This window comes from Diadema antillarum, unplaced genomic scaffold (assembly GCF_040938485.1).
Source record: "Diadema antillarum isolate AM-2024a unplaced genomic scaffold, OU_Dant_1.0 seq00001495_RagTag, whole genome shotgun sequence".
Classification (NCBI taxonomy): domain Eukaryota; kingdom Metazoa; phylum Echinodermata; class Echinoidea; order Diadematoida; family Diadematidae; genus Diadema; species Diadema antillarum.
The window spans coordinates 133683-145971 of record NW_027272232.1 but is presented as its reverse complement, the minus strand read 5'-3'; the positions used below and the strand labels follow the sequence as shown (position 1 = coordinate 145971).

The 12289-nt window shown below is 36.9% G+C and overlaps 1 pseudogene; it reads right to left on the bottom strand.

Moving 5' to 3' along the window:
- Positions 1–260: 260 nt before the first annotated feature.
- On the bottom strand, positions 261–12006 carry LOC139710061 (dynein axonemal assembly factor 11-like; annotated as a pseudogene).
- Between the last annotated feature and the right edge of the window lie 283 nt (positions 12007–12289).

The following is a 12289-nucleotide window of genomic DNA, read 5'->3' as shown; positions in this document are numbered from 1 at the left end:
CCTAATCCTGCGGATGTGAAAAGAAGTCAGTAATCTGACAAACCATTCTGTGGCTTGCACGCCTTGCACAGCTGATGCAGCCAGATCTGGAGAGATATCTTGGTCTTGCATAAAACCATCACAGATGCTGCACTTCACTCCAGGCTCCAAAAATACAAGCTGTGTTCCCGCCTGGGTACAGATATGCAGTGTAAAACTGGTGTCAGCCGAGTCACACACATCCTGCCGTCATCTGTTTGCAACTGAAAGACATTGTTGAATCACAATCGCGTTGTCATAGCAATGGAGGAACGTCGGGATCATCCACAAAGTCCTCGCTGTTGCTGCGCTCCTCCACCACTGGTCTCCTACCAAGGAGTGGGCCCCTGCTGGGCTCCCCGCCTCCCTTGGTCACCATCAGGTCTACCTGCTTGCCGCTCTTTGGGTCCACCTCCAGCCGCTGGAGCTTTTGCCTGTTGAAGAAGAAGAGAATAAGTTGTTCAGAAACTTTGACAGAATAATATTGTAGGTATGGAAACACAGAAAAAATCAAGTACAAAGATTTTAAAAGTAGTATTGCAAATTTCATCATAAGATGTCTTATTTCCAGTACTACATGCACGGACACACAAAATACAAAAACTTCATTTCAACATTCTGTGAGGCAGACTATGTGAATAAATATCCAGGGGGGACATCAGGAAAGATGGGGGACATACACTATAAAGGAATGGACCCGTAAACCACCATGACATTGTATGACAATGGCTTAGGACAGGTGACAATAGAGGGCGCGCCTCATTCCCAACCCTCGAATTATGCATGAGAATGGGATTGGATGAGGCAAAGTCCATTATTTCGTCCTGCATGCGTTATTTACAATGTATCTATGAAATACAATCTACAACAAAGAGAAAAGGAAGATACTTAGGTACATGTATATGGAAGTTTCAGCATATTTCAAACTTTTCTACCCTTGTACATTACATTTGTCCAGGGAAAGGTAAATTTGATACACATATCATACAACAACATTGAAAGTGGATGTTTATGCATTCAAACAACTACATGGAAGATGATTGATGACATATAAGTGACATATTTATCCGCTTTATTCATGCCACATGTAGTGATAGTAAAACATATTTCATCTACTTCATAGCCATCTACAGAGTGGATGACAAAATAATGTGACCGCAAAGAAAGTACATAAACTCTAAATCATTAATGGAGTTTTCAACTTACTCAACAGACTGCTGTGTCTTTGTGGTCTGTTCTTGACCATTGGAGCTTGGTTTTGCTGCTACCTTCTTTGGCTTTATGTATTCTCTGGCCTGTAAATAGATGAGTGAACAAGCGAAACGTCACAATGATTGTCACATTCCATGTGAATGGGTCATCACATAGAGCATCTGAGCTTAGGAACAAATGCCCAGTTTAAAATTGTTAGTGCACATCTCACATCAGACTGAAGTTATTGGTTCTTGTTTTGTACCCTAGCCTTACGACTGAACGAGGTTGCCAATTTCCTTGCATTTCCACTACTTAATGAGGCCCCATCTGTTAGAAGCCAATAAACAAAAACAAAACATGCACACAAGTACCAAATCATACACGAATAGCAATTGATAAGGGCAGTAAAATATATCAATACAAACTGGGATGGCCTATGTGCAAGTTTCACAAAATATTGCTTGAACTCTGACCTTTGGCATGGTGATCAGTAGGTGACCAGTAGTCTTTGACCTTTTGGCCTCACTTGCATCAGCCCTTACTTCTTCAGTGAGGACAAGTTGTAGTATCTGCAAGGTAAAATCACATACATACAACAACAGTGATGAAAAGCTGTCAATATAGTGATTGCTGATGATGACAAAGATGATGATGCTGATAATTTAAAAAGAAAAAGAAAAGAATAATAACAAATCACCTACGATAGTCTTGATAAGGACACATAAAGCAATGTGATAAGCATCAACAATAATGATGACGAGGATATTTACCACTTTAACTCTTACCAGCTGTGATGAGAGCAAAAGAAAGAGTACAAAATCCTCTATGACCTATGGGCAACTGCATTGCTCTAGTAAATCACAAATAAGACTATGATCAAAGCCACTTCAGCGTCAGCATCAGCATCAGCAAGTTCATTTTTACTACAAGAGTTTTATCTATTCTTTGTTACATGTATACACTCTTTTTCATTTTTGCTATATTACATATCACAATGTTCACATTCATATTCTATTCATATTCAATTTTTCTGCCCTGTATCAAAGCACTTAGAAGCGCCCGCATGAAGGACTTTTAATATAAATGTCATTTATTATTGTTATTAATCATTATGTGTCATACCTTCATTCACATTGATCTCATCTGTTCATATCATCCTCACCTTTCCCTTGAGAACTACTTTCACGTGCGTAGGCTGCACGTCCACGTCAATGAGTGAGGTGTCCAGATGTTTGAAGCACGCCACGTCCAGCTCAAACTGGTTCTCCTCCTCGTTGTCCGTCAGACTGAAGTCAATTCTGCGACAAAGATAAAGTGCCACTGACCGATTCAAGAACACACACCATGCAATAATGTTTCCTCGAACCTTTGATATCTCTTGCCCTCCACCATAACATGTTTAGCTTTCATATTTGGATTTGGTGAATCATTCCCCCCCCCCCAAAAAAAAAAAAACACCAACAACAAACAAACAAACAACAACAATATTAAAACAACAACAAACATGCACACAAGTAAACACACAAAGATCCCAATAAACAATTGCCATGATATGAATCAGGCAAAGGACTAGGAGGATTAAACATAATTCCTATTCATGGACGGCACGTACTAGGACATCTGTGTTGAGAGGTAAACACAGCACAATAGGGTTTCACTGTAGCAACCCTCATCAGGGATTGGTGCAAGAGTTAGTTTGGAGGTTGCATGAAGGAATCCACTGCTAAAGTTGCCAGTAAGTCTGAATGTGGATGTGTGTTTTTCTCACATCACACACACAATTTTTGTATGAGCTTCAACGGAAATTAGCACCAAGTTTGGAAGTGACAGCTATGGTACTTTATAGGTAACAGTCTGTGTTCCTTTATTGTCCAATTCTACCACACATGCAGATGTGACACGACGCTATATAAATGTGACAATCATTTAATATGTAATCCACACCATACCATCATACACACACTGTTTAATATGGATATACACAATAATCTACTGTCTTCCTACTCTTAATGGCATCAGATGTGTTAATATTCAAAAGACTGAAATTACAGGAAAATGTGCATACATCATTCTTTAGACAGTGAATTTTTCTTCCATTTATCCCCTGAAAAGGCACAAAAGGACAATAGCTGTGCAGTGCCATGATGTTTCTAAACATAACCAGCACTACAGAGATTCTGACAAACTTACTTGGCTTCATTGACGTTCAGAACTTTGCCGTCATCTGTGGTAAGTCGGACGACCCTCTTGGCCGGATGGGGACCCCTTTTCTTACTGCAAACAATGAATAGACATAATATGGCAAATAACACAGATGTCTACATATTCACAGTGCCAGCTATGGAAGCTAGCACAAATGATAATTCTCTCCACACTAGTGGCCAACGCTGACATATTGATCCTATGAAATGTGCATGTATGCATGGATGGGTATGTATGTTTGAACGAACATACATTCACACAGGTCATATGAAGTGGTTGGTGCACCATGTAACATTTGTGATGCGATGGGTCCTTTTCATTGTCTTATTGAATGTGGTACGATGAAGTATGAAAATTAGGTCATTATGCTTTGACAGATTTTACATGGTATATTTTTGAGTGAGTAATTTTTCGTGCATGGCCAGGAGAGATGAATTTTGCATGTTTTTAATTCAATTTGCATATATCAGTACTAAAGCACTCAAACAGCTCACCGTTGCCATGGAAGTTCAGGAGCTTTGGCAGCATTTACTCCAGTGAAAGGTTACTGGTTCTCACATTACGACAGCAAATTCACTCATGCTACAGAACTAGCAAATGTGGAAAAAACTTCAAATAACATAACAGTTACAGATATACTCCTACAAAATATCTACCTTGAGACCAAAACTATGAAATGATACCACATACAGTGTATAATGAGCACAAAATGTAAATGCCTTTAGTTTGGGGCTAGTTTCACTTGCTTAAAGTGCACAAAAAATTCCATGCCACAAAATGTCCACTTTTAGAGTAGTCTATGTGTTTCACACTCACCTTCTCTCCTCTTCCTCTTGCCTCTTCTTCTCCTGGACGTGATCGCTGATGGCCTTGCGGGATTCTGGAGTGTAGCCAACCTTCTCATTCCAGAAGCTGTAATAAGAATGAGATTCAAATGTTATTCTTGTTTCAAATCATGTCGAGCCAACTTTATCAAATGTGTTCATTAGCAACTTCTTCTTCTTCATCTTCTGATTAAGTCTGCCTCCTTCAATAGGCTAAAGATTCTTGCAGACTGTGCTATTTACACTATAATACAGTTTATTTACAGTTATTTACAAGCACATAACAAATTTGAAGAAAATAACTAGCCACTGTGATCAACCGTTAGTCTGTTACGGTTAGTATATTAGGTATGATTATATCCTTGTTAGCTGCACTAACTTGGTATGTATGTGCATTGCATCCTTCAAAGCGTTTAAATCATATCCAGCTAACTCTCTTCACTGGTATATCAACAATTCAGTGGGAACATGTGCATGCGGGGGGGGGGGGGGGGGGGGATAGGTTATGACGGCATGAACATGCATTAGACTCAAATGTGACACAGTGATATGAAAGACAAATAAATGTATCTGATATGATTTACTACTACTACTACTACTACTACTACTACTACTACTACTGCTGCTGCTGCTGCTGCTACTACTACTACTACTACTACTACTACTACTACTACTACTACTACTACTACTACTACTACTACTACTACTACTACTACTACTACCACTACTACTACTACTACTACTACTACTACTACTACATAACGGACACACATCTGAGACCAAGTACACAAAGCTTTGCAAAATATCTCTGTCCAACATCTGGGCATGAACTAGGTATGATTATATCCTTGTTAGTTGCACTGTTGTGGAAAAAAAGCAGAATCCCTGTTATTCACACTGTACAGTTGCATGTATGCACATGGTATAGCTCAAGATGGGTGTGGTGTGAGCAGAAGACCACAGAGCAATAAAAGCTCAAGAAAGGGCTGGACCATGCAACTTACTTTTCTTCTTCTTCCTCCTCTTCCTTCTTTGTGACATCATCATCATTCTGAGATTCACCCTTGTGCTGCATGTCACTGAGGAAATAGATATCAAACAAAGAAAAAAAAAGGAAATCATTCACAATATCCACATTATGAATGACATGCTGAAAGAATGTCACAAATGAAGTTTCAATTTCATAGGGCAGTAGCCAAATCTTTAACTTAACATTGAATGTGTGGAGCCCTTGAATGTAATCACTGAACAAAATTATATCAGGAAAAGAACCAAAATCATATTTTAACTGCCAAGAAGTGTGAGCTGAAAGTGTATGGGGTGGATGTTCCTGTGTGAAGAGTTTGCAGCAACCTGAGAACACAAACTCACGATTGGTTGATGTCGGTGTACCATCTCTTGTCGAAGCCTTTCGATGCCTTCTTTTCTGCTTTCTCCTTCATGTGGTTCTCTGCTTCAGCCTTCTCGTTTTCCTTTTGTCAAAAAGAGTGAAATAAGGAGAGCTACAGGTACAAGTGTACATCCAATGTGGTGCAAATGCCAAAGGTTGATAAAATAGAAAATCCATTTGATTTCATGCCGAGCAAAAAAAAAAAAAGAAACTTAAAGGGATGGTATAGTTTTGGTTGAGACCTAATATTAGGTTTCTAACATTTTTTTGTGAGATAATGAGAAACCTCTTATGAATTATGAAAGATCATGTAATTCCATGAGGAATTCAACATTTATTTGATGAAATTGGTTTTGAAATGGCTGAGATATCCAAAAAAGAGCGATTCCGATAAAGTGTGGGACCCAGCTTTTGTTATGATCACTTTGTTTTACTTTGTTTTTGGATGTTTCAGTCATTCCAAACCCGATTTTCATCAAATAAACTTTGAATTCCTCTTAAAATGGTTTGCTCTGTACTATTTCATAAGTGTTTTCTTGGTATCTCGCAAAAAATTAAAAGCCCAATTCTCATCTCCACCAATACTGTACCATCCCTTTAAAACTAGAATTGTGTGTACATACATGTATGTTGGAAACTTATGAGGCCATGTCATCACCATTTATTCTATGTTGCATACAAAGTCATTTCGAGTATTGATCACTGTTATGTTCAAATATGAGAATGTTTAAAATTCTGTAACTTTCTGCTTTTTGGTCCAATCCTGATGAAACCTCCCCCATTTCTGTTTATTCCACTTCACTCCATTCATCAAAGCCAACTAGAACAAAGCATTGCATTTCACTTTCGCCCGTTCATTTATTTGTGGCTGCACTTCTCTTCTTCTTTTAACCAGTTGAGGATGAGTTTATTTCAGTATAATATGTATTTGGCATAGTTACCTGCTCGAGTATGGTCAGGACTAGTCCTTCAAAGGGGTTAACATTTCTCTTGCAATCACATCAACATTTCCTGAACTGTGAAAGTCTGCCTAAGAGTGGAAGGACGAGTAAGAAGTTTGGTCAGTAGTCCATTACTACACCTTAACTGAGAGATTAGCCATTTTCTGTTGACCGATCACTCTGTCCATCATTACACCTTTCACTGAGAGGCTAGCCATTCTTCAATGACCAGTCCATCCATCATTAAAGGGATGGTATAGTATTGGTGGGGATGAGGATTAAGCTTTTAACTTTTTGCGAGGTATTGAGAAACCACTTATGAAATGTTACAGAGCATACCATTTTAAGACAAATTCAAAGTTCATTTGATGAAGATTGGTTTTTAAATGGCTGAGATATCCAAAAACAAAGTATAACAAAGATACACTAATGAATGGTGGGTCCCACCTTTTATTAGTATCGCTTGTATTGGATATCTCAGCCATTTCAAAACCAATTTTCATCAAATAAAAGTTGAATTCTTCTTGGAATTACATGCTCTTTCATATTTCATAAGAGGTTTCTCATTATTGCACCAGAAAGGTTAGAAACCTAAAGCCAGCTCCCAACCAAAACTATATCTATTCCTTTAAACCTTTTGCCATGAGACTGGCCACTCTCTGATGACCGGTCACTCCCTACTCACCCTCTTCAACTGATACTCTCTCTGCTGCTCCAGGATTTGGGGACGGATCGCATCGAGCTCCTGGATGGCGGCAATCATCTCTGATTTCTCAATCTCTTTTCCATCTAATCTCTGACAAGAAACATAATATATACATAAGAACATTATGAATGCATTTATGATTTCCACAGTTCAAACAACAAATTATCACACAGAGTAAAAAAAAAAACCAACAAAAAACAAAACAAAACAAAACAAAGTAACCACAACACCAACATCAGAAGATGGATACTGTAAAAGTAGAATACTTATAATACAAGATTGAGTTTATACCCGCTGGACTACCTACAGTGGGACTGCACCTTTAAACTTTCGCAGATGAGGACACAGTATGTATTTATGTACAAACTTTAGTACCTCAACAAATGTTAGTGGGATATTATCATATTTTTCCAATTGTTCAGTCATCGGCAGACTCTCATCTCACATTGTCGTATTTGTTTGCTTGTTTCTTGTATAAGTTGCTGGGTTGTCAAAATTCATTGTTTTAGTTTTTGTTTTGGATTTTTACTTTGTTTAGGTTGTTTTCCAATTAGTTGCATTTTTCTTCTTGTCCCTTTTTTTTTGGGGGGGGGGGGCACTTGAGATCTTAGACTAGGAAATTTGCTGAAAAGGGACTCACTCATGATTGACCTGGTAATGACAATTATGACAATTATGAGAATAACAATAATAACAAATATAATACTGGTAATCATCATCATCATAGTCATCATCATCATAATCATAATAATGACAAAGTAATAATGATGACAATATAATATTGATAGAAACTATTATCATCACAGTCATTATCTTCATCATAAATGTAATTGTAAGAATTTGAAGATTAAAAAAAAAGCAAGACAAGAGTAATAATCGCTGGTTTACCTCCAGCTGTGGGAGTGTAGCAATGACATACTGCCTATAGCCTTCATACTCCGTGCAGGGATTGCCTGTCAAAAACCTACAAGGGAAGCGAGAAAAAAAACATGAATAATGAACCAAGATTTTTTTTTTTTTTTTCAAATACATGATGTTTTTCGCAACATTGTAGACATCGTAGTTGTTGTTTTTTCCACATTATTTGTTTTTACGTTCTGCACAAACAAAATTAAAATATGGCTCTTCATGCTGTTAGTACGTTTCATCTATCAGTTCAAATTATGTTGTTTTATCAACTAAATGTAAAATGTAGATACGCATGTGCTCACAGAGTCACCATCCCTATCTAACTTCCTATAGTGATACTTCTGTACAGAGAGATTCACCCTTTACTATAGTGGAGCCTGCCACGGTTATTCATCAACAATCATTACCCAATTCAACATGACCTAGGTGTACAATAGGAAGCCCACTCACGTGTGCCTTAATCTAACAGGAAGGCCATTATGATACAATAGTGATTAGGGGGATTAGGGGGATTTGGTAATCTCTCCTCATTGACAATTACTGTCCAGAAATCTATGCCAATCACAAAGAAATCACTCTCCTGTGTGTGGAAAGCTTGGAACAAAACATAGTAGGGGTCAAAGATCCTATGTTATACATACCCAGTCTTTAAACAGTGGAAAATCCTGAGAATGGTCAGAATATATATATCAGTGGCAAGAAATTTGCTCCTGCGACAATTGCTCAGTCTAATTTTCTCCAAGGACTATAGGGTTAGGATTGGGGTTGCGATAGGGTTTTAGGTTTAGTTTGATATTAGGATTAGGGTTAGGGTTATGTTTGTGGGTAGAAATTATGCTTTGGCTTAGCGTGCAGATATTTCATGGGAGCAAAAGTTGCAAGAGCAAATGTCATGGAATCGTACAAACCATTACAACTAATGCAGATGTCAAGAAACTCAATACAGCAATTGCCTGTGAAGCATAAACACTACAACACACACTACACACACACCAAAAAAAAAAAAAAATCTTAGATGGAGCAACATATGACTTACATTTCTCTGAGACTGTAGTTGTCCCGAAGAGACTCTATGCTTGTCACTTCTCCAACAAAGTTCACTGTCAGGTCAAGTTTCTTCAGTGATTCACATCCTGTACAGGTCATCATATGATGTGAAAAATGTCATCTTAATCATACTTCACTACAATGTACAATTTATCATGATGTCATACTTGTTTGCCTTCCCTTCTGCCAAAATAAGAGAGAACTTTGATCCCAATAAACCATTCTACTGATCATACATTCACGCTGCGACCGACTTCCTTTTCATAAAATATTTTAGTTAGACTAATTAATGGTAAAAAATGAAACTTCACATGCACTGAAATTAGACATTGACTTTTACATTACTGTCAAATTTGATTGCAAAACCAGATTTCTGGATTATCCCTATGATACAGGATTACCTAGTACAAAAATGTGATTCAACATTACATGGGAGTTGCCGTGTGAAATGTGAATTTTGCATCATGTCTTACGCCCATGACACTGGACTCTACATCAAACTCACATCGCTTCTTCCTTGACCAATTCTACATCCTCTACACTTGCAGCATTTCACTGAATAAAGTTCTACAGGTTTACAAGTGCAGATCTCTGCACACATGTCTCGGCTTCAGCTTGTGTTGTTTATTGCTGGATCACACCAGATAAACCAGTATATTTGGATGGTTATTGCTCTTAAACTTGTCAAGTACAATTACAAGTAACCAATTGTTAGTCTCATTATCTCAGTACTTCATTCACTGTGCATTCATTTGTTTGTTTGTTTGTTTGACTATGTCCTTGTCTATGGTGGGGGGGGGGGGGGGGAGATTAGTAATGGAGTCTTACTGAGACTCACCTGACAGATTTTCAATCCTTTCAATGTTATTGAGGGCGAGATTCAGGTACTCCAGTTTCTTGAGGCGACCTACATTTTCTGTGAAATAAGAATACAAAGGAATATCACTTGCAGAATTAATAAATAAATAAATAAATAAATAAATAAATAAATAAATAAATAAATAAATAAATACAGTTTCTTGAGGTGACCTACATTTTCTGTGAAATAAGAATACAAAGGAATATCACTTGCAGAATTAATAAATAAACAAATAAATAAATAAATGAATAAATAAATAAATAAATAAATAAATAAATAGATAGATAAACAAATCACAGTATAAGAATAATGCTTTGAACAGAACACATTTGCAAATGAGCATATCAAATACAACTAAAATTCTGATAAGCTTTGGAGAAACTTCAGTTGTACAGTCACATTGTGTCTCCATTTGAAAACCAAATTTGCATTGTATCCATTGATCGCCAATAGTTTTAAAGATTCAATTATATTTCCACCAACAGTAAGTTTGGTGCAGATCAAGGACTATCATTTCATTAGCAATGAATCAATTATGTGCATCTTTCATTAATCATAACAAAAAAAAACCCAAATATAACCATTGTAAATTCTACATTCAGAATATCCCCTTTGCAAAAAAAAATCAAATTAATTCCATTCACATATTTTCCAAAACTTCACATCCATTCATCCCAGATCCATTAAATCGTACGCTGTATGTAGGTACTCTACAAAAGCAAAGGATAGTGTATACAATATTACTCACCTATTCTAGGAATTAGATTACTCTGAAGATACAGAATCTTCAGGTCTCTGCACCACTTGTCCAGAAATTCAATCCTGAATTGATATGAAAATAGCACAAAATCACAAAAACACAAGATCAGTCAAATGATTATATGCATTATTGAGCTTACACAGTATACAACCACCATACAAACCCATGTCATTTTTTTACAGATTTCTTTCTTTAATTCTTTCGTTTTTCGTAAATGAAATATTCATCTTTAAAAGAATACAGAGAAACAAACTAATGAGCTTGGTAAAATATGAATGAAGTCTGACAAATGATGGCTATTTACATTAGAGTAATCCAGATCAATATTGTGTTGTACCACAGGCATTCCAAAGGGGGAAAAAAAAGAGCTGTCGTGGTCATGTGACTGTTATATTACATGCACAGTATACAGTGTATAGTGCATGTAGTAGTATGTGCATGAAAGCTGAAAGCAAGATTGTCAGTGCATGAAAGCTGAAAGCAAGATTGTCAGCTGAGAATCAATCTAACAGGGATTTCAGTGCATCATGCTACAAATACAACAGAGTTAGTGACCATTCTTTACACTGGGAAAGCAAAGCTCTCTTCAACATTGACTGATAACAACAAATAAATCCATTCCTCTCATTGGCAAATTTGACTTACTTTTCTATATCTTGTTGATGAAGCGACACTTCTTCCAGAGTTGATATTTGCATCTCATTGTGCTCCGCTCTCTTCCGAACCATGTCTTCTGTGACTATACATTCATGGCAAAACACAAATTGATATGTGAATACATGAATGAATGAATGAATGAATGAATGAATGAATGAATGAATGAATGTATGAATGAATGAATGAATGAATGAAAAAAATAAATAAGTAAATAAATAAATAGATAAATGAATGAAAAAGTTTTTATGTACTTTCTGAGCTTGCTTTGTGACAATTTACTTTATTAAATGCATTGATCAGTATCATATTGGAAATGTGCATATAAAGACTGTTTATTATTACTGTCAATGTAATTATTCCTATTATTATCATACTTCGTCTCTCTACTCATCCCATTAGACAAATTTTACCTCTGTTATTATTATTTTCTCAAGATGGCATTTCAGGGCTTTTTGGGTTACAACATACAAAAGTCGGTAATGTACTCACTGCGCACCATCTTGACTGGAAAGCTGGGATAAAAGTGAACTTCACAAAATGCCAATTGTCTGTGCTCCAACGTTGTATCTGGTACACCACTTCCTTCACCTAGCTAGCAGGGTTTTGTGGCATGATCTACACTTAAGTATTTCCCTGTTGTTGAGGGTGAGGACGGTGCAAAGAAAGAGGAACAAATTGGGAGAATGAGTAAACAACATTCTTGCTTTGGTTATGTGTCACAAAGAGGCAAGAAGTCCATGTGTGCCTTCCACCCAAACTTGAAACAAACACACTAAACAAAC